At 39.9% G+C, this 23,653-nt stretch overlaps 1 protein-coding gene across 1 annotated transcript in view; it reads left to right on the top strand.

Annotated features, from left to right (window-relative positions):
• AGBL4 (ATP/GTP binding protein-like 4) overlaps window positions 1-23,653 on the top strand; it is a 1,996,071-nt gene that overhangs the window by 1,394,571 nt on the left and 577,847 nt on the right. The window lies entirely within an intron of this gene.

The raw sequence follows: 23,653 nt of genomic DNA, 5'->3' as shown, positions 1-23,653 counted from the left end.
AGAATGTTCCCTGGAGTCAAGGATTCTGAAGCTTCATCTGACATACTTTGGGCATGTTGCAAGGAGGGACTGGTCCTTGGAGAGGGACATCATGTTTGGCGGAGTGAAGGGATGGCACACGAGAGGAAGACCCTCAATGAAGTGGATCGATTCTGTGAGTGGAGTGGTGGGAATGAATGTGTTTGAGACAGCAAGGTTGGCACAGAATAGAACGGCCTTTAGGGCTCTTGTAATAGGGTTGCTATGAGTCGCAAATGACTCGATGGTACATAACAACAACAAACAACAAGCGCCAATAATATTGAGAAGAAGTTCCAGCTGTACTGAAGGCATTGGGTGAAAAGTGGCCCCAGGAGTCGGTGGGATACTAATTGAAATGTTTTAGATGACAGAATTGAATTGAAATATTTAGAAGCACAGGACATGCTCACAATTCTATGCCAGTAATTTTGAGGACAGCTGCCTGGCAAACCAACTAGAAGAGGTTCATATTTGTTCCTATTCTCCAAAAAGGTGATCCAACAGGATATGGAAATTATAGAACAATATCATTAATATCAGATTCAAGAAAAATACTGCTGAAGATCATTTCAAAATCACTAGAGCAGTACATAGACTGTTGAACAGTACAAAGAGTAGTGCATAAACTGCCAGACATTCAAGCTAGATTTAGAAGAGGCTATGGCACTGGGAATATCATTGCTGATGTCAGATGTATTCTGATTGAAAGCAAGGCATACCAGAAGAATGTCTGTGCTTTCTTGACTATGCAAAGGCATTAGACTGTGTGGATCATAATATATTTGGATAACATTTAGGAGAATGGGAAGAGTGTCACAATAGCAGATGCTATTTAGATAATGTTAACAGAGTATGTTTTCTTGAACTACACAAACTTAATTAAATTATTCCAGATTTAAATCTTTCCAATATTCCATTAAGAATCTAAACTGTTTATTCATTTATTTACCAAATATTATGGATACGGTGCCAAATAGGACTTAATTCTCTGGACTCAAGAAACTCTCCTTCTAAATGTAAAGGAAGGCAGATTAACCAAGTGTAGGTGCTGGGCTAAGACCTCCTCCTTTCTTATCGTGAACATATCTGCCTTGGTTCTTTTCTGGACTCTGACAATTAATACATATTTATTATTGTGTACTGTTGAGTGGAAATGGACTTATAGCTGACCTGTCAAAGTTTAAAGAGGCAGTAAACCACATGGAAAGAGAATGTTCCTTTTCCTCCCACAAAGCAGCTGGTGAATTTGAACCACTTACCTTTGAGGTGCCAGTGCAGTTCCTTACCACTATGCCACCAGAGCTCCCCATCACCTAGACTTCAGAACTCAGGAATCTAGCCTTGGGTTGTTCTAAGTCAGAATCTCTCCTGCTGTCCACCCAACCCTACTTTTTCCACTCTTTCCTTGTCTTTCACAATGTGGCTAACAAACCCTTCATAGAAAACCCATATTCATAGTTTTAGAAGGGGAGTAAAAAGGTCTTTTGTTAGTTAAGCTGATGAAATTTAGAAATCAACAGAATAGTACGTTTCCCCAGCAAAGCTGAGAAATTAATTAGGAGCAATTTGCTGTCAGAAACAATTTCCATAACTTTAAGGTTAAAAAAAGGAAAATAATTTTGGGGGGTGTTTATTTTCTTCTGCTGCTTTCTATTCTAAGGTGATTTAACTCCTGGAAAGGAACTTCTTTTAAATATCCCATTTTCTGTTCCTCAGACTCTTCCCTTAGGGATATTTCAGCCTCTGACTATTTTACATTTGAAAATGAATAGGAAATATGTGGGACAAAAGATTCTTTGAGCCCCCTCTTCCAGTCCATAGATCAGAACGTAGCATTTTCCAATGCAATGATCAAGGAATTTACACATTCCTGTAAGGGTAGGGAAAAATTGTGATACCTGTAGCATTTGCTGCAGAAGATCAAGGACTGTGGTCTTCAATATGGATTGAAGCTGAACATCAAGAAGATAAGCATTCTCACCACTGGTCCAATTGAAGCACCATGACGGTGGAGAACAGATTGAAGTTTTTAACAGTTACAGCTTGCTTGGCTCCACAATCAACACGCTTAGCACTAACAGTCAGGAAATCAAAAGAGTAATTGCATTAAGTAAATCTGCTGTATTTGATCCAGGCCATGATCCTCACAAATATTAGCTATGCATCAGAGAGCTGGACAATGAGTAAGGATAACAGAAGAAGAATTGATGCCTTTGAGTTGTACTAGAGAAGGGTATTAAACCACCAAGAAAACAAATAGGTCTGTCTTGGAGAGGGTGAAACCAGGTTTATCCTTGGAGGCTAGGATTTTGAAAATCCATCTTACCTACTATGGGCATGTGACCAGGAAGGACCGATCCTTGGAGAAGGACATCATGCTCAGAAGAGTGGAGGGACAGCGCAGGTGAGGAAGATCCCAGATGAGATGGAGTGATACAGTAACTAGGACAATGGGGGTAGGTGTGTCAAAGTCAGTGGGACTAGTTCAGGACAGGGCAGGATTCAGAGCTGTTGTACATAGGGTCACTATGAATTGCAGGTGATTTGACAGTACATAACAATAAAAATAGAAATGAGTCTAGCAGGGGAGGAGTAGATCATGAAAAGGCACTAGGACATAGTGATGAACATCTAACATGACAAACAGTTTGGACTCTGGGCACTAGACCCAGATGGCTCTGGGGTTGTTTTCTTATCTCTGTCTCTTATTAGCTATGATCATGGTCAAGTTCTTCGATTTCTCTTAGATTCAGTTTCCTTGTAAGACTTCCCCCCCCTGCCCCCAGTTCATATGTCAAACACAAAAACCACAATACCTGACATATAGCAAGTGCTTGTGTTTAGTTCTCGTGGTATTGAGAATGATGGTGGTGGTGATGATTATGATGATGATGATAATGGCAGGCCTAAAGTCTTAAAAACGAAATGTGTGATCTGTCAGTGGTTCCATTTTAACTTGAATCTTCCTGCTCCACATCCCAGGTTTGCTATCCTGCCAACTCTTTATTTTAGAAGGCCAGATAGTAAAGGACAATGGTTGAACAAGTATCACGGGTGTGGGGGATAGGGGAGGGGGGAAGACATTACTAACAATTACTAACTATTGTGAAAATAAGGTTTAATGTTTGCAAAGTATTGATTTTTATACCAGGAAAGGTAATAATGCAACTCATATTTTTTTCTGAAATGAAAAGAAAATGGAGTTATAACTAGAGTTAATGAAGCTTTAGACTGTAACTGACAGTCTAAAAGTAGCTGTGGCACCACTTGTGTGAAAATATTACTGTTGCACAGTTAATTGTTGTGATAGCCCCAAATTTTTATCATGCATCATTTCCATAATTCTTTTTTCTTGATCTAAATTTTAGAGTATCCATTAAAAAATTACTCCAGGTTTGTTTTGTTTTTGTTTTTAAATGAGTGATTGCTTGGATTTGCTACAAATCAATAAGCTAAAGAGGGAATAGTGTACAAATTCAGAGGTTAGCAACAGCAGGAAAACTTTACCACCCTAATGCTGCAAGGTTAAATGGATTTCAGGAGTTGTTACTCAGAACAAACTAAAGCCCAAGTGACCTGTCCAGCAGGAGCTGGAGCCTTGGAGGAGATTTGGTCACTGTGGTAGACAACGCCATAGGAGGGAGGGGAAATGTGATGCTAATAGAAATTGGTCTGTCAGGTGAGACTTCTGTCTTCTACCAGTCCATATATCCCATTGATTGATGCTATCTTGTAGTTAGTTGACCTGGGAGCCTAGGACAATAAGTAGGCGAGACAGCAATGTGCCACTAGCCGCGTATAGAATCTGCCCGAGAATGCATGCCATACCAGTGAATAAAATCTACCTTGATTATCATAAAGAGAAAAATTTAAGTCGAGACATAGAGACATAGAATAGAAAGCATATGTTTTAGCTCGCTCTCATTCTCTCACTGTTGTTGAGTCATAACTGACCCTCTGTTGGATTGCGGAGCCTGTAAATCACAAATTATAAGGTTTTCTATCTTTCTTCTCCAGCTTGGCCAATGCATTTGAACTGCCAAAGAGGTGCTGCCTTTATGTTAGGAGTGCAACTCCCTTTGTACTGTGCCACCAAGGCATCCTTCTTCAGCATTAGGGAGCCCTTTTGGAGATGAACCTCAGCTTCAAAGCAAACTAGCAGTTCAAACTTCTGCTGATTCACAACTTCTATATTTCTATAGCCCATCTATCTTAATTATGTACAATTAAGGCTGTCTGTTACTTAATTCATGCCTAAAGTGAGAATCTGGACTTGTGGTTATTTAAGAAGTAGGGTGTGAGGTTTTTTGCTTGTTTGTTGGTTTGGTTATTTTGCTTTTTGTTGAAATTGATAATTTTATTGAAAAGTTATCAAGAAACAGGACACGGAAACAAACAACATGAGAACCAGGGAGATAAGAGCAGAATAGAGATTGTAGACAGTATAAAGAAAGTATACAGCTTTCCCTCACAATGAGCTTTTAGGATCTTTCTGCAGCGTAGCACAGGGAATACCAAGTAGTGCATTTATTTTCCCCCCCGATTAATTCATTGTTGTACAATTACCAATTGTATTTAAAGGTGTATTGTTTAACAAGTCAGAACGAGCAAGGATTATAAAGCTACTATCTATAGAGTGTATGGTGTATCATGTTATACTCAGTAAAAATTAATTTTCTGCTTTCCCCTCTTTATTGTATTTTTTGCAATATACTCATTCATTTACAAAGTCTGAATACGTTGTTTTTCACGCTGGATCTTTCCCATTTGTTTCACCCACCCCTCCTTCCACCCACCAAATTGCGTGACCCCATGATTAAGCACCCTTCCTCCACTTGCCTATCCTGACCCCTCTGTTCTCTCCCCCCCCCTTGAATCCTCATACTTGTTCCACAATAATGGTCGTATACAGGGTTTGTCCTTATGGGACTGAGTCAGTTCACTCAGCATAATGCTCTCCAGGCTCTCCCAAGTTAGGTAGTAATTTACAAAACCATTGCTCCTGCGTGCTGCATAGTACTCCATCATGTGATTTCTCAAACCATTCAATTCTGTTTTGACATTTGGGCTGATTTTATGTTCTTGTGATGGTGAATAATGCTGCTATGAACATAGGTGTACAAGTCTTTGTTACTCAGTTCTTATTTTCTCAGGGTGTATTCCAAACAGTGGAATAGCTGGGTCATATGAAATTTCTATGGTCAGCTTTTTAAGGAAACGTCAAACTGCTTTCCCGAGTGGGTATACTGTTTTATAATCCCACTAATGTAAAAGAGTTCCTATCTCACCACATCCTCTCCAACATTTATTATTTGTTGTCCTGTTAAACTTTGCCGTTGCTACTGGAGTAAAATGATAACTCATTGTGGTTTGTTTTGCATCTCTCCTATTGCCAGTGATTTTGAGAATTTCTTCTTGTGTCTCTTGGCCATCCTAATATCTTCCTCTGCAAAAAGTATTTCAAAGTCTTTTACACATTTTGTAATTGGGTTATCAGTATTTTTCTTCTGGAGGCCCTGTAGGATTCTATAAATTTTTGATGTGAGACCCTTGTCTGAAATGGTATTGCCAAATGTTTTTTCCCCAGTAAGTAGGTTTCCTTTTCATTCCATTTGAAAATGGTGGGGTTTTTTTGGTGGGGTTGTTTTTTAATAAAGATTTTTTTAAATGTCATTTTTTTTTGTGTCTGTACCGTCAAATCGGATCTGACTGGTATAAGAGGAGATTGCCCCTCCTTCCCCAGCAGAGCATTTGGTGGATTTGAACTGTGTACCTCTGGGATTGCAGTGCAGCTTCTTGCCACTAGGTCACCGGAGCTCCCTTGATGGAAAGTGGTTTTGATGCAGACAGAAAATTCAATTTTTAGAAGGTCTCATACATCCCACTGATTTTTGGATATTGGTCTTACATCTTGCCACTCTACTAAATTGATCTACTAGCTCTAACACTTTTTTGTTGTTGTTCAGTCCTTGTTGTTTTTTGTGTACATTATCATATCATCTGCATATAGTGATAATTTATTCATCTCTTTGCCAATCTCAATGACTTTTATTCCTTCTCTTATTGTATTGCCCTAGCAAGCATGTCCAGTACAATACTGAATAGAAGTGGTGACCGTGGGGAATCCTCATCTGGTCCCTGTTTGCAAGGAAAATGCTTTTAGTTTTTTTCCATTGAGAATGATATTGACCCTTGGTTTTGCATATAGACTTTCACAAGATTGAGGAAATTCACTTCTATTACAATTTTTGCTGAGTGTCTTTATCAGGACGGGGTGTGGATTTTTTCAAATGCCTTTTCTGCATCAATTGCTAAGATCATATGGTTCTTGTTGCTTTGTTAATATGGTGAATTATGTTGGTCGTTTTTCTTATGTTAAACCATCTTTGCATACCTGTTATGAACCCCACTTGGTCATGATGATTTTTATGTGCTTTTTTATTCTATTTACTAGGATTTTATTATGGACTTTCACATCTATATTCATGAGAGATATTGGTATTAAGGTTATGCTTGCTTCATAGAATAACTCTAGTGGTGTTCCTCCTTTATCTATTTTTTTTAATAATTTAAGTAAAATTGGTGATAGATCCACTCTGAATGCTTGATAGAATTCCGCTTTGAAGCCATCTGGTCCAGGTAGTATTTTTATGACCTATTCAATTTATTCTTTGTGATGGATCTGGTGAATTGTTCTCTGTCTTTGCCAGTCTGGGTAGGGCATAAGTGTCAAGGAATTTGTGCATTTCCTCTAGGTTTTAAAATTTGTCAGAGTATAGTTTTTCATAGTCTTACAATATTATTGATTAATTTCATCTGGTTCTGTGAAGTCACCTCTATCATTTCTTAATAGAGTTATCAGTATCTTCTCTTTTCCCCTTTTGTTAAGCTTACCAGTGGTTTGTCTATTTTATTGATCCTTTAGATAAACCAGCTCCTGGTCTTATTGTGGTTTCAATTGTTTTTATTGTTTCTATCTCATTGATTTTAGCTCTTGTCCTTATAATTTCTATTTTTCTAGAGGCTGTAGAATTAAATTGTTGCTCTTTCTCTATTTGATAAAGTTGTTGAGTTAGATCATTGAGGTTTTTTTTTTCCTTCCTTTTTTTGTTTGTATGCATATTGCTATGAACTTCCCCCTCAGCACTGCCTTAGCTGCATCCCAGAGGTTTTGGTATGTTATATTTTCATTTGTTTCAAGGAACTTTTTAATTTCATTATTTCTTTTATAACCTAACATGTTCTAACAGAGAGTTATTTAGTTTCCACATGGATGGTTTTGTAAGCTTTATCTTCACATTATAAATTTCTAGTTTTATGGCATTGTGGTCTGAGAAGATATTTTGTATTATTTCAATATTTTTTAAATTTTTTGAGGCTTGCTTTGTGTCCTGATACATGATAAATTCTGAAGAATGTACTTTGTGCACTTGAGAAGAAAGTGAATTGAGGCTTAGTTGGGTATAGTACCATGAATACATCTACAAAGTCAAGTTGGCTGATTATGTTGTTTAGATCTTCTTTCATCTTTGTTGAGTTTTTTTGGGGTTGACCTATCTTTTGGTGATAGTGGTGTGTTGAAGTCTCCTATCACTTCTGTGATGCTGTCTATTTCTTTCTTCAATTCTGTTAACCACTGTTTTATGTATTTGGCAAGTCTATCATTTGGCACATAAATGTTGACCAAAGTTATGTCTTCTTGATCTATTGTGCCTTTAATCAGTATGTAATGCTTTTCCTTATCTTTTTTTTTTTTTTTGGTGGTTTTCATTCTGAAGTCTATTTTATCAGAGATCAGTATTGCCACTCCTGCTTTACTTTTGAATGCCATTTGCTTGGTATATTTTTTTCCCAGCCTTTGGTTTGTTATCTTTCTCTTCTTTTTTGAGATGTGTCTCTTGTAGGCAACATATGTATGGGCTTTGAGTTTTTTACCCATTCTACTACTTTTTTTTTCTCTTGATTGATGTATTTAGTCTGTTCACATTATGTATTATTATCGTCAGGCCAGATTTTACTGTTCCCATTTTTACTGTTTCTTTTTCTACTCCTTAAAGATCCCTCTTGGTTCTTCTGCAGTGTCTTCCCTTAGAGTTGTAGCTGATTTTATTGCCAATTTTCATTCTAATACATTGAGGAATGGGATGGTTCTGCTTTTGGTTCTTGTCAGGAGTCTTGTAATACTGAAAATCTTATGAAAAGACATAGTGAAGATAAAATAAGGCCACATGAAACACGATGATAGAGAAAAGAAATAGCATCTTTTGATTTCTTGATTGCTGCTACCATGAGTGTGGATTATGGACCAAGTAAAAGTGAATCTTTTCTCTATTTATCATGATGTTGCTCACTGATCCAATTATGAGAATTGTTGTCTTCTTGATATTGAGAGGTAATCCAACTGAAGGCAATAGGGTGTTGTGGTTTTTTGGTTTTTTCTGGTTTGTTTTATTTTTTGTTTGTTTTTTGCAAGAGCTCCAAGTCTTCTTTACTTCCTGCAAGCAAGGTTGTGTCATCAGCAAAAAGCAAATTGGTGATGAGTTTTTCTCCAATCCTGACACCACATTCTTTTTCATATAGTCCAGCTGCTCAAATTATTTACACCAAAAATAATAGTTATGAATATATATGGAGAAAGGATACAACCCTGATGTATATTTTTCCTGATTTTTAAATCATACAGTGATCCCTTGTTCTGTTTGGGCAACTATTACTTGGTGTGAGTTCTTAGCAGGACATTCATAACTTCGAATACTGTAGCCCCGAAAGATTTGCACCTTTAGCCATTAGATACACTAAGTCTAGTCTTCTACCTGTATAGATGTTGCATTTTGCCATATTTATGCTTTTGAAAAAACTGTTTTCTCTACTAAAATTTCCCTTTTTCCTTGATTCCTGTTGTTGTTGTTCTGTGCCTTCGAGTCGCTTGTGACCCTATGGACAACAGCCCTAAACTCTGCTCTGTCCTGTGCCAATCGCACTGTCCCTGACACTCCCATCCCAATTATTTCAGTCACTGAATCAATCCACCTCATAGAGGGCGTTTCCCTCCTGCGCTGTCCCTACACCCTCCCAAGCATGATGTCCTTCTCCAAGGACCCGTCCCTCCCGGCAACATGTCCAAAGTATGTTAGACGGAGCGTCAGAATCCTTCCCTCCAAGGAGCCACCGAGTTTAACCCTTTTAAGGATGAATCTGTTTGTTTTCCTAGCAGTCCATGGTATTCTCAATACTCTTCTCCAGCACCACAGCTCAAATGCATCAATTCTTCTTCTGTCCTCCTTGGTCATTGTCCAACTCTCTGATGCATAACAAGTGATTGGGAAGACCAAAGCCTGTATCAGATGCACCTTAGTCTCCAGAGAGACACCATTGCTCTTCAGTACTCTGGAGAGGTCCCTAACAGCAGACTTTCCCATGGCAGTGCACCTTTTAATTTCCTGGCTGCTGGTGCCAAGACTGTTGACTGTGGAGCCAAGCAAACTAAAGCTGTGTACAATCTCAATCTCTTCACCATCCATCCTGATGCTGCCAACTGGTCCAGTGGTGAGAATCTTTGTCTTCTTGACATTGAGCCTCAATCCATATTGGAGGTTGCAGTCCTTGACGCTCTGCAGCAGGTGCTTCAGGTCCTCTTCCATTTCAGCAAGCAGGGTTGTGTCATCTGCATAAAGCAGATTGTTGATAAATCATCCACCAATCTTGACCCCACATTTCTCCTCATAAAGCCCAGCCTCCTGGATAATCTGTTCTGCATATAGGTTGAAAAGGTATGGAGATAGGATGCATCTCTGGTGTATACGCCCTTCCCAATTTTGAACCATGCAGTGTTTCCTTGCTCTGTTATGACGACTGCCTCCTGGTCCAAGTATAGGTTTCGCATTAGCGCGGTTAAATGTTCTGGGATTTCCATTCTTCTTGATTCCTTGATTCCCACATATTCATTTATTCGTGCATTTATTCATTTAATCAATCAATGTATGAAATGCCTACTATGTTCCAAGGACTGTTAAAAGAACTAGAAATATAATGTTGTTGTGTACTGTTAAGTATTAACTTAGCCCCAGCTGAATCTCCAGCAGGTTTTCAGAGTCAAATAATTGCACAGGAGGAGACTGCCCATCTTTCTCCCATGGAGCAGTTGATAAATTTGAATCACCTACCTTTGAGTTGGCAGCATATTTCCTTACCACTAGACCACCAGAGCTCCTTGGGAATACTGTAGAGGAATATTACAAAAGGCATCTCATAGGGAAGGGAAAAGAATTAAACAATCATACAGACAGATAAGTACAAAATAATTAGTGGTAATGGAAAAAATAAATGGTGCCGTGAAATACTACACGAAAGAGTTTTAGATAGGTTGAAGCATCAGTAAGTGCTTCTCTGAGGAAGGGTGTTCTCAGGAATGATATTTGAACCTTGTAGATGGCCTGTCAGCCAAAAATTGCTATGATCCACACAGTCAAATGCTTTTGCATAGTCAATAAAGCACAAATAGACATTCTTCTAATATTCCTTGCTTTCAGCTAGGATCCATCTGACATCAGCAATGATATTAAAGTGTGGCTGACATTGAGAACAATTCTGTTCATGCAGAATCTATACCTGGACCAGGAGGCTATTGTGTGAACAGAGCAGGGGAACACATTACCATACCTGCTCAATCTGTATGCTGAGCAAATTATCCAAGAAGCTTAACTGTATTAAGAGGAGTGTGGCATCACGATTGGAGGGAGTCTCATCAATAACTTGCATTATGCAGATGACAAAACCTTGCTTGCTCAGAGTGAGGAGGCCTTGAAATGGTTATTGTAGAAGATCAAGGAATGCAGCCTTCGGTATGGATTGCATCTTATTGTAGTTCATCTTCTAATTTCTTACATGTCACTTTCGTGTTCTATGAAGTTTTTGCTATTGAATCATCATTTTATCATTTTTTAGTTTAAAACATTGTTCTGATGTTTATTTAATAGAACTTTCTTTAAGAGCCAGATGATAATAAAAGTTTCTCTAAAGCTACTATCTCTGTGAGATGTTGTTGTTGTTGTTATGTGCCGTCGAGTCATTTTCAACTCATAGCCACCTGTGCACAACAGCCCTAAACCCTGCTCTATCCTGCGCCAACCGCACCGCCTCTGACACACCCATCCCTATTACCCCAGTCACCGAATCAATCCATCTCATAGAGGGTCTTCCCCTCCTGCGTTGTCCCTCAACCTTCCCAAGCATGATGTCCCTCTCCAAGGACCCGTCCGTCCTGGCAACATGTCCAAAGTATGTCAGACGAAGCCCCAGAATCCTTGCCTCCAAGGAGTAGCTTGGTTTAATCCTCTCCAAGATGAATCTGTTTGTTTTCCTGGCAGTCCATGGTACATTCAGTACCCTTCTCCAGCACCACAGCTCAAAAGCATCCACTCTCCTTCTGTCCTCCCTAGTCATTGTCCAACTCTCTGATGCATAACAAGCGATTGCAAATACCATGGCCTGTATCAGGTGCACCTTAGTCTCCAGAGAGACACCGTTGTTCCTGAGTACTTTAGAGAGGTTCCTAACAGCAGACTTTCCCATCGTGATACGCTTTTTGATTTCCTGACTGAGATAGCTAGCATAATTACCTTGATATTCCTTAATGTCTTTGCCAGAGACAAGTCATTGGTCATTTTTACTTGTGAAAAATAAAGCTATGACTTATTCACACTCACAAAAAAAAGAGGAAGATTCTTACTACTGGACAGATAGGCAACATCATGATGGATGGAGAGGAAGTTGAAACTGTCAGCAGCTTCATCTTGCTTTAATCCACAATTAACACCCTTTGTCTGAGCAGTCAGGAAATAAGGTGATGCATTGCACTGGAAAAATCTGCAGTTAGGAACCTCTAAATTATTGAGGAGTAATGATGTTAGTTTGAGGACTAAGGTGCATCTGATTCAAGCTGTAGTCTTTCTGATCACTTAGTTTGCATTTGAGAGCTGGACAATGAATGACAGAAACAGAATTGATGACTTTAAGCTGAGTGTTGGAGAAGAGCACTGAACATCCCGTGCATGGCCAAGAGAACAAGCAGATATATCTTGGAAAGGTACAATCACAGTGCTCTTTGGAGGTAAGAATGATGAGGCTTTGCCTCACATACTTTGGGCATGTTGCTGGGGGGCTATTCCTTGGAGAGGGATGTGATGCTGGGAAGGGTGGAGGGTTGGCAAAGGAGAGGAAGATCCTCAACCAGGTGAATTGTCACAGTAACTGCCACAGTGGATTCATTTGTGTCAGGAAGTGTGATGATGGCACAGAATAGAACAGGATTTAGATCTTTTGTTCATAGGTTCACTATGAGTCGTAATTGATTTGATGACACCTAACAACAACAACAGGAGGCCTATAAGGCTAGTTGAAAGTCCAGATCTTCTATAAACCTAATTTCAAGAGTAGTTTAGAATACTGGAAGTTACACCTCCATTGTGCAGGCAGACTGCACTAAAATGGAAATCTTTCCTTCCCTCTTGGCCTCTGCAGCAAATCCCAAAATAGAAAGCAAATGGGATTGCACTGGTATTCAAAGTTGGAATTATTCTTGTGTCCCTCCTCCCTCTTTGCTCCCCCTGCCAACACGCTTCTCACCACATCTCAGAACTTATGTTTAGTTAGAGTCAAGAGGAACCTAACATGAGAGTCTCCCACATGCCAAGCATGTGGTGGCCACTTGATGTACATCTTTACGTTCATTCCTTACATCATTGTGCTAAAGTCAGTGTTACATATCTGGTTTTACAAATAGGGAAACCAAGGCTCAATGAGACAAGTAATTCATCAGATTGATACAGGTAGTAAGTGGCAGAGCTGAGATTCCAGGCCAGTCAACCACAACTATTGGTCTGAGCACTGCACTCTATAGCATGCAAAACACATCTGTTTCTTCTCCCCCAGCAGTTCCTCACATTTGAAGACAGCAACCTGGCCTGCCTCCAAGTTCTCTCTTCTCCAGTCCAAAATCCTCAGCCTTTAATATTTACTCCAAGCATTACAAGTCCAGAGCTCTTCTCCCTTCGGTTGTCCTTCTCCCATTGTGTTTCTGTTTCACTCCTGTAGGGAGAAAGTCTATATATGATACTATAAGAAGTAGACTCAGTATACAACACTTAATTTATGTCAGGGTAAAGGACAACATCTCACTATATGACTTGTTCTTTCTTTCCTCTTTAGTCTTGTATTTTAACCCAAATACTATCTCCTCATTTGCAGCTAATTCCTTAAACACTCTAATGTCTGCACTTTTTAAGTATCCTCCATTACCTTTAATCTTTAGTCTTCTACCATTTTTTACCTCTATCTCTAGAATAGTCTTTAATTAGCTAACAGGCCATCCTATGAGAAGCCAGATCTCACCATAAGGGCTGTGGTATCTACCCTTCCTCCGCGCTCAAGCGGTCCCTGTGTTGTTCTTGTTATCTGGGATGCAAAACTTAGCCCACTGTACTTTGATTGCCATAGTGTATCTGTTCCTCCTTAAAAGAAAAAAAAATCCAACTTTTCTTTCACTTCAGCAATAATGCCTAGTATGAATTAATTGTCCATTGGAAACAGGAAGAAAGAGAGGGTAGTAAGGAAGGCTTCAAGGAATCATGTGTGCCTTGGAATGCTTGGAGTCTTGACACATCTTGACTCATTGAGCTAACCACGCCGATGACTATGGGCCATGTTTTCATGCACACACTCAGCCCTTCTCTAGTATCATGTAGCCCCTGCCCCTCATCTTATTTATCTCATGTAGTCCTTGATATGTCATTAAACTAGCAGTCAAAAAACTAACATGTAGCAATGGTGCTGGGGTTCATAGATGAACTAAGGATAGCTGAGATCTAAATTATTCATCACTGATTTATTCATCCAGTTCATGTGTCTTGCATAATTTGTCTAGAAAGATCAGACTTGGCTCTTGACCTATAGCAAGTCCAAAAGAAGAAAAGGAGAAGTGAAGAACTGCAATACTCATGCTCAGGTAGAAATACGTGCAAGGAACCACAGAAACACCAAGGATAATTGCCTTAAGCAGGAGGCATTAGAGGTAGGCACTGAAAAAAGAGTTGGAACATGTCAGGCAAACATGAAGGAGGTTGGACATTCTAAGCAGAAGCCTCTGAGAACGAGCTTGAGGGAGTGCATGAAGGATCAGGAAAGATGAGAAGTGGGGACCTGCACTTAGAACCCACAGAGGGTGGCTGGCCTTTGCCCGGGTGCCTGTCTAGCCAGTCTTGCAGTGTGCACTGGTCTTCATTCTGAGTGGGCTAGCTAGTGCACTTAGCAGAGGAGGTTGGTTAATTATTTGGCACTGTGTTCCAGTCTACTGATCAGGGTCAGACATAACAGAAAGGATTAAGGGTAATATGCAATGATGGGAAAACAGATTCTTTCTTAAGTTTGCCTATTGAAAAACACATTATCAAAAAAGAAGCAAAACTTTGCTCTGTCAAAGGATAATCATGTAATGAATCACTAACATAGGGTCACTACAAGTCACAGGCAACTCAAGGGCACATAACAACATCAACAGATTATGTTAGTTGTTTTTTATTTAATCCTCTTGTTTAGAGTCATTGAGACCTCATGGGGGGCCTTTGTATTTCAAAGTCAGTTGTTATTATATTTTGGAGGAACATTTTTCTAAGTGGTATAGTACTCTTCTATTTACCAGTTTACCATGCTGAGGTAACCTGGGCTTGCCATGGTGCTGAACCTTGTGCCATTGGGGTCAAATGCCATGACGGTTACCCATGGTGAACAGTGTTTGGTGGAGCTCCCAGTTTAAGACAGATTTGGAAGCAGGAGTGGCATCCACTTCCTAAATAATGTCCCTTTGGAAACTATGAAATTTGAGTAATGATAATAGTTACAGAAAGGCTTCAGCTCATTTGTTCATAGGGTTGCAATGAGTTGTGCTCGACAATCAACAGCAAACAACAACATTCACAAACCAATCATTTGCCCCTCTAGAATTTTGGAAGATCTGGTACTGAAAGAACTGATGCTGATAATAAGGGACGTTTTGGGTTTTTCTTTCTCAGATGACCCTGATGTGTTTTGGTACAGTGTGATGGAGCAAAAGGGTCCTGTACTGGGGCTATATGATGTATGCCTGCACTCAACTTCTATACGTCCTTGATATGGTCAACTTTGGTACGAGTAAAGCAATGTGGGTATCAAAATACTCAAATGTGGTCAAAGACTGTACTCATAGAGGCCTGATTATAGGAAAAAAATTTCTAGATTTCCCTATACTTAAGCAATGATTCAAAGCTATGCACAAAAGCTCTGAACTCTGCCCTATTCTGAGCCTGTCTCACTGAATCCTACACACATATACCTGTAGTCTAAGAAAAGAAAACATGTCAATAAACATGTGGGTGAAATTAGTGATAGAAGAGTGTCTTGAACCATTTTCTGAAGATCTTGAATGCCTACCTAAAGCAACCTCTTTCAGTGAGAGGCTTTCAAATAGACATTGAAGGTACAAGATGTCATTTTGGGGACTACAAAAGATTTTCTATGAACGACGTATTATGAACTAAGCAATGCTAGATTTACAAAAGCCCTCAGAAAGCATTTTGTTCAATACCATAATTTGACAATGGAGGAAAAGTAGCTCTAAAAGCACTTTATAATTTCTAGAAACCCAGTTTACTAGAGCTTCTTGCAAGATCCTTCATAAGTCTACCTGCCTGTGGTGTCTATGATTTCTTTAAAATATTCCTACTAAAAGATCACCCTTCTAAACCCAGTCTGGACTTCTGGAAGTTCTCTGCTGATGTGCTGTTCCAGTCATTTTTGGATAACCTTCAGTAGAATCTTGCTTGCATGTGAAATCAACTATATTTTTCTATAGTTTCCACACTCTGTTGGATCACCCTTTCTTAGAATATGAACAAATATAGATATCTTCCAGTCAGTTGGCCAAGTGGTTATTCTCCATATTTCTTGGCACAACTTGGTGAGCACATCCAGGGCAGCATCTGTTAGCCAAAATACATCAATTGCTATATTATCTATTCCTGGGGCCTTATTTTTTTGTTATTTCCTTTAAAGAAATGTGAACTTCTTTCTTCATCACCATAGGCTCTTGCTCATATGTTATTTCGTTAAATTCTTCTGCATCTTCCAATTCCTTTTGATATAGTGACTCAGTATATTCTTCCCATCTTCTTTTAATACTTCCTGGATCATTTAATAAGGTATCCTTGATTATAGCAACTTGAGGTTTGAATTTGTTCTTCAGTTCGTTGAGCTTAAGAAATGTTGAATGACAGGAAGTAGCTAAGATAATACGCCACCCCCTTTTCCTTATGAATCAGGGTGAAATCTCTCTCAGGGAAGGGCAAAGGACACACTGACAAAGGAGATTAATCAGAACTGGTTTTGACAAGCACTATGGCAATGGGACAATTAAAACAGACTTTCAAGGGGGAAAAAAAGAGAGAGGAATGTACTGGGGTGGGGTAGAGAAAATAGTGCAACAATAAATGACTGGAAATCCAAAATCTCTGTAAATGTTCATTAAATTAATAAAATAAAATTTTAAAAAAAGAAATACTGAACGAGATCAGCTCTTTTGATTTTCTGAATTCAGCTCCTGGCACATTTCATTGCAATATTTTGCTTTGTCATCCCGTGCTGCCTTTTGGAATCTTCTTTTCACCTCTTTAGTATCTTGAATTCTTCCTTGTGCTTTGGCTTCTCTGCTCTACAGGGCAATCTTCAGAGTTTCTTCTGACATCCATTTTGGAACTGCCAGAAGTCCAGGCTGGGTTTAGAAGGGGTTGTGGTACTAGGGATATTGTAGCTGATGTTAGATGGATCTTAGCTGAAAGCAGAAAATACCAGAAGAATATCTATCTGTGTTTCATTGATTATGCAAAGGCATTTGATTGTGTGGACCATAACAAACTGTGGCTGACTCTGAGAAGAATGGGAATCCCAAAATACTTGATCATTCTAATGCAAAACCTATACTTGGACCAAGAGGCAGTCGTCAGAACAGAGCAGGGAAACAATGCATGGTTCAAGATTGGGAAAGGTGTATGCCAGGGATGTGTCCTATCTCCATACCTTTACAACCTGCATGCAGAACAGATTATCTGAGAGGCTGAGCTCTATGAGAAGTGTGGGGTCAGGATTGGTGGATGATCTAGTAACAATCTGCATTATGCAGATGACACAACCCTGCTTGCTGAAACTGAGGAAGATCTGAAATGCTTGCTGCAGAGGGTCATTGACTGCAGCCTTCAGTGTGGATTGAGGCTCAATGTCAAGAAGACAAAGATTCTCACCACTGGACCAATTGGCAGCATCAGGATGGATGGTGAAGAGATTGAGATTGTACACAGCTTTAGTTTGCTTGGCTCCATAGTCAACAATCTTGGCACCAGCAGCCAGGAAATTAAAAGGTGCATTGCCATGGGAAAGTCTGCTGTTAGGGACCTCTCCAAAGTGCTGAAGAGCAGTGGTGTCTCTCTGGAGACTAAGGTGCATCTGATACAGGCCATGGTCTTCGCAATCACCTGTTATGCATCAGAGAGTTGGACAATGACCAAGGAGGATAGAAGGAGAACTGATGCCTTTGAGCTGTGGTGCTGGAGAAGAGTACTGAGAATACCATGGACTGCTAGGAAAACAAATAGATTTGTCCTAGAGAGGGTTAAACCGGGTGGCTCCTTGGAGGCAAGGATTCTGAGGCTCCCTCTAACTTACTTTGGACATGTAGTGAGGAGAGACCAGTCCTTGGAGAGGGACATCATGCTTGGGAGGGTGGAGGGACGGCGCAGGAGAGGAAGGCCCTCTATGAGGTAGATTGATTCAGTGACTGGGATAATTGGGATGGGAGTGTCGGAGACAGTGCGATTGGCACAGGACAGAGCAGAGTTTAGGGCTTTTGTACATAGGGTCGCTATGAGTCGCAGGCGACTCGACGGCACATAACAACAACAGCAAAATCCTTAGATTCTTCTGATTCTAGCATGCTATGATTCTCAGTACTTTCTAGCACCTAGGAATTTCCTTTTAAGTCCAGTTCAAAATGTAGGGCTCTGAATAAATTGTTTCCACAGACACTCTAACTAACACAAAGTGCAATATGAGTGACTTTGAGTGACAGACGATTTGTTGTTACATAACAACAACCAACAACAGCTCTTTATCTGCCTCATGCCTCCTCATCATTCAAAGTCTTTTTCAAATCTAACTCAAATGTCTAGGAAGCACTCACTGACCACTCAGACTGGTTTGGGGGCCTATTTTATGCTCTCAGAAAACCGAGTTATCAACTCCTTATACTGAGCCAGCCCTATTCCATAAACTCTTGAACACAGAAGCAAACATTTCGTGGTAGGGTCTGGCGAGATATGAATTCTTAGTATTTGTCTCCTGACTAGATGGAAGTATGTTTCTGTGATACACCTGAGCTTCTTAACTTCAGCCCATGGAGGGTAATGACTATTAAGCCACAGTACCGCTTGTAATTTCTTCTCTTGAGTTTTTTAAATAATATTTTTCACTGTAAAATTAATACATGTCCCTTCAAGAAAAATATAGGGAAGAACAGACAAAAATGCACAAAGACTACCTTCATATGAATAAAGAATATTTTATTCTCCTCCAGGTTATTTTTTTTTCTGTACATATTCTTAATAAGATGCTGAGTACCTGTCTTATTCTGTTTGGTTTTTACTTTTACAACCCAGGAAAACTTTTGCATGTTAGTGTGTAGCTTTTTATAACCATTATTTTTATAGATAACATCCCATTGAGTAAATACAAATTAATGTATTTACCCCTTTTCTATTGAACATTTATGTTAATACTTCCTCACCAATGTAAACAAAATTCTGTGGCAAATGTCTTTGAGCATAAAGCTTTTCTCTGTATTTAGGATTTGTTCCTTGGGATCAGTGCCAGTGGTTGCTTCTATCTTGTGAAAATAAAGGCCTTGATCCAGCATCTGCCCATGTTTTCTTCCCCAAATCTCTCAGATCAAAAAATAAATAAATAAAGTAAAAAGCTGACATCAGTGCCCTGAGAGTCACTTAGCCCAGTATGTCATGTATAGCTTCTGATTAAGCCAATGTGGCCTTTTCAAATGTGACCATAAATATTTGCCTCCAGTGAAGTAGATGCCAAGGAGATAATATTGATTGCAAATTACAGACCTTGTAATTAACCAATTTACACAGCTGGAAGATGGAGCTGGTGAAATCATTTGCTTCCGAGGAGGATGGTGGCCTTTTCCAAATTTCTGTCTCAAATTTAATTTTGGCCTTATCCCGAGAACATTCCTGGTGTGGCTGCAGGCTATCAGGTGCTCACCAAGTTGCCAAGGTGACAAAAAGAGAATGTCTTGACCTCTTGACTGCCGACCAGACATTGTCCACCACCCACCCAAAATGGACCTGCCTTTCCCAGATGCCTCTGCAAACACACATAAGCGCACACTGAGAAAGATTATCTGCTGAGGGTTGGCTCGGGGTGCTGCACTCTGATTATGCTATAACAAGAGCTGTTGGAGTGAGACCAACTGGACTGCCTGCCTGCAGCTGGTGCAGGATCTAGCTCCACACAGGTGGGGGCAGCAGAGAGCTAGTCTGTATGATCACCTGGCATTCTTGTTGACCACAGCCTTCGAGAGAAACCAAGCGCTTCAGTATCCTAGTGGTAAGAACCCATGCTGCAATCCCAAAGACATGCAGTTCAAAGACATCAGCTGCTCCAGTGGAGAAGGTTGGACAGTCTCCTCCTGTGTGATTAACTGCCTCTGAAAACTCTCTGGAAGATCAATTCTGACTCCACAGCACACAACAGTAAGCTCCTTAGTGTGGTAATGAGGAAAACTTGGTTCACACAGATATAAATGCCATAGAGAACCAGAACCCAGTGGACAAAGAAAAAAATCCCAATTAACACTGATAAATTCACTCTCTTAGGTGGCATGCTTCAATTTACAAATAGCTATAGTGCATTATTTCATGGATTCTTTTCCCTAATCGTACCCATTTGATTTTTTAAAAAAACAAAACACTAAAGTTTGTTGTTTTTTTTTTAATTGCTTTTGTGTCTATTCTAGCTTACAGTGAGCCCATAGGACAGAGTAGGAAACTCATGGTGTTTCCAGGGCTGAAAATCATTCTGCAAGCCGATTGCCACATCTTTTTTCTGTGGAGCAGCTTGTAAGTTTGAGCCATCAACCTTTCAGGCAACATCATACCCTCTAGAACTCTAGGGCTCTTTTTGGGACATTTAAATGCTTCCCCAAGTTCACAAAGCCCCAAATGGCAAAACTAGTCAGAAATCAAGTCTTCTAATTCCAAAAATGACTCCTTCCCATTGCTGTTGAATCAGAACCAATTCATAACTGAGCCTTCATTGGGTTTCAAGGCTGTAAATCATACATGAAGAGATTGACTATTCGTGTTAAGTTCTTTGTATTCACTATCTTAATTCATTCTGGAGGGCAGTGAAGGCAGCAACAAGCTCTTTTAAGTGGACACATCCTTAGATGATTAAGGATTCCCCAGGAGAAGGGAACAATGCCATTCAAAATGTCATATATGTGTTAAGGGAAAAGGTGCTCTCCCCTCTTGTTCCCATAAAACACATAGATAAATAGCCCTCCAGTCTAATTTTTTTACCACTGCCACCACTTTTCTCTTTGTGTTCACACTATTCCAGCTTTTGTATATGTTAGTTCTTTGTCCTTGAATACCTTCTCTCACACTTGCTCTTATGGCTAATCTTCATTTTAATCATCTCTGAGGGCATTCCCTAAACCCCACCTTCTCCCAGTAGATGTAGCCACCCACGTCTGTTATGTTTCCAAAATGGTTTGCACAAACTCTGTCCTTGTACAGAAAAAAATGCATAGTATCTTTGTCCTTTATCATATTGTAGGCCTCATGCACACAGGAGGAAGTATTGATTATAGAGGCCTAGACTTTCATACTCTACTAATAAAGTAATCTGGACTATGAGTCTTGAGATTAAAAACCAGCAAGGGCCCATGTCCTTTCTCAAGATCAGTTTCCTCCCTGATCGGGCTACTAGGTAAAATCTGCTTAAAACTCCATTTATACCACCTGCTACAGAAACATTAAAACAATAATACAACTATTTTAAAAGTGGGCTCAATTGTTCAACTTCCATACAATCTTTCTCAAACCTGTCACTAACTTCACATAGTATTTAACTCCGTGTAGCAAATTTGACAAATCAAGAAAACTAGCCAGATGGATCCCCCTTTTACCTCTCCAACTCTCTTTGACTTCTCTTTTCCCTTTGTCTCCTGCTTACCTTCTAACACCTTCTTTCTCTCTCTTACACTTACCCTCCCCTTTTCTCTTTCTCTACACTTCTACTAATGACAGTACTTAAATAAGCAGTCTAATGTGCCCATATTTTATTTAATTTGAGCTGCTAGTACTGGAACAAATGTAATATTAAAAATTATAGTTAATTGCATTAAAAGTGTTTTAGAGAATCAAGGTTTGATTTCTGAAAGACAACATATCTGACTCTGAGCTGAGATGATAGAAACAGGCAGATGATTAACAGCTAATAATATTAGTGTTGTAATTAGAACTAACTTGAACTCTCTACCCTGCTGTCTCCTTGATTCTAGATCCATGCAGAGAAGAACAAGACTATTTCATTCCTTTCTTTTCTCCCTTTCTTGATCTGGTTGGATGCATAGAATACATACTTTTTCAAATAATTGTTGTTGTTTTTGTTGTGTTTCATCAAGTCAGAACTGACCAATAGGGGACACTTCAGTAGGTTTTTAGAGGCAGTATGTCTCATGGGAAGAGATTGCTTAACTTTCTTTCACACCACTGATGGGTGCAAACTATACACCTTTAGGTCGGCAGTGCAATTCCTTACAACTAACACACCAAAGATTTTCGTCACTGGGCCAATTGGCAGCACCATGATAGATGGAGAAGAGATTGAAGTTGTTTCCAATACAGCTTGCTCGATTCCACAATCAGCACTCTTGGGACCATCAGTCAGGAAATCAGAAGATAAATTTCACTGGGAAAATCTGCTATCAGGGATCTCTCCAAAGTACTGAGAAGCAATGATGTCAGTCTAGAGACTAAGGTGCACTTGATTTAGGCCATGGTCTTTACAATTACTTGCTATGCATCAGAGAGCTGGACAATTACTAAGGATAACAGAAGAAGAATTGATATCTTCAAGTTGTAGTGCTGGAGAAGAGTCTTGAACATGCAATGGACTGCCAAGAAAACAAGTATGGCTGTCTTGGAGAGACAAGTTTCTCCTTAAAGGCTAGGATTTTGAAGCTCCATCTCATATACTTTGGGCTTGTGGGCAGGAGAGATTGATCCTTGGAGGAGGACATCATGCTCAGAAATATGAAGGGACATTACAGGAAAGGAAGATTCCAGATGATATGGATTGGTAATATAACTGGGGTAATGAGGGTAGGTGTGTCAGAATCAGTGAGACTGACTCAGAGCTGTTGTCCATAGGGTTGCTGTGTGTTACAGGCAACTCGATGGCACATATCAACAACAATATCCCAGGAATTGTGTTTCATTGTTGTTTGTTGTGTACTGTCAAGTCAGAACTGACCCGCTGCTTTTCCTCCAGCTGGTTTTCAGAGGCAGTTTAATTGCATTGGAGGAGAGTGGCCATCTTTCTCCTGTGGAGTAATTGATGGGTTTGAACTGTGTGATTTTGACTAGGCAGCACAATTCCTTACCATTGAGCCACCTCCTCTGTCATTAAACTGCCTCTGAAAATCCAGTGGAGGTTCAAATACGAGTATATTGCAATTCAAAGATACTTAACAACAACAACTCACCAGAGCTCCCTAAGTAATTGATATTATTTACTGCCCACCTATTAGATGCCAGGAAATTGTAGGTACCTACAACAACAATGCAGAGAAGCTTTGGTGATATAGTAGATGAGGAGCTGTGCTACCAACTCAAAGGCAGGAGGTTCCGATTCACCGGCTGCTCCATGGGAGAAAGATGGGCAGTGTTCTCCTGTGAAATTTACAACCTCTGAAATCTCATGCAAAGTACAACCTCTAAAAACCTGCTAGAGGGTCCGTTATGAATCAGGACCAACTCAACAGCACATAACAACAATAACAACAGCAGCAGTATTTAAGGAAGAATATATCGTACTATTCAACCTTAAGGAAATGAGTATAGTTTATTTATCTTGAAACTATTATCTGATATGAATTATCAACTCTACTTTTATATGTGATGATATAGGTATGTTGTTGTTGCTATGCGCCATCAAGTCGTTTGCGACTCATAGCGACCTTATGTTGTTGTTTGTTGTTGTTATGTGCCGTCGAGCCGTTTCCGACTCATAGCGACCCTATGCACAACAGCCCTAAACCCTGCTCTATCCTGCGCCAACAGCGCCGCCTCTGACACACCTGTCCCGATTACCCCAGTCACCGAATCAATCCATCTCATAGAGGGTCTTCCCCTCCTGCGTTGTCCCTCAACCTTCCCAAGCATGATGTCCCTCTCCAAGGACCCGTCCCTCCTGGCAACATGTCCAAAGTATGTCAGATGAAGCCCCAGAATCCTTGCCTCCAAGGAGT

Source organism: Elephantulus edwardii, unplaced genomic scaffold, assembly GCF_000299155.1.
Source record: "Elephantulus edwardii isolate Elephantulus edwardi_28Jun2011 unplaced genomic scaffold, EleEdw1.0 scaffold00005, whole genome shotgun sequence".
NCBI classification, from domain to species: domain Eukaryota; kingdom Metazoa; phylum Chordata; class Mammalia; order Macroscelidea; family Macroscelididae; genus Elephantulus; species Elephantulus edwardii.
This window is presented reverse-complemented; position numbering and strand designations above follow the sequence as displayed.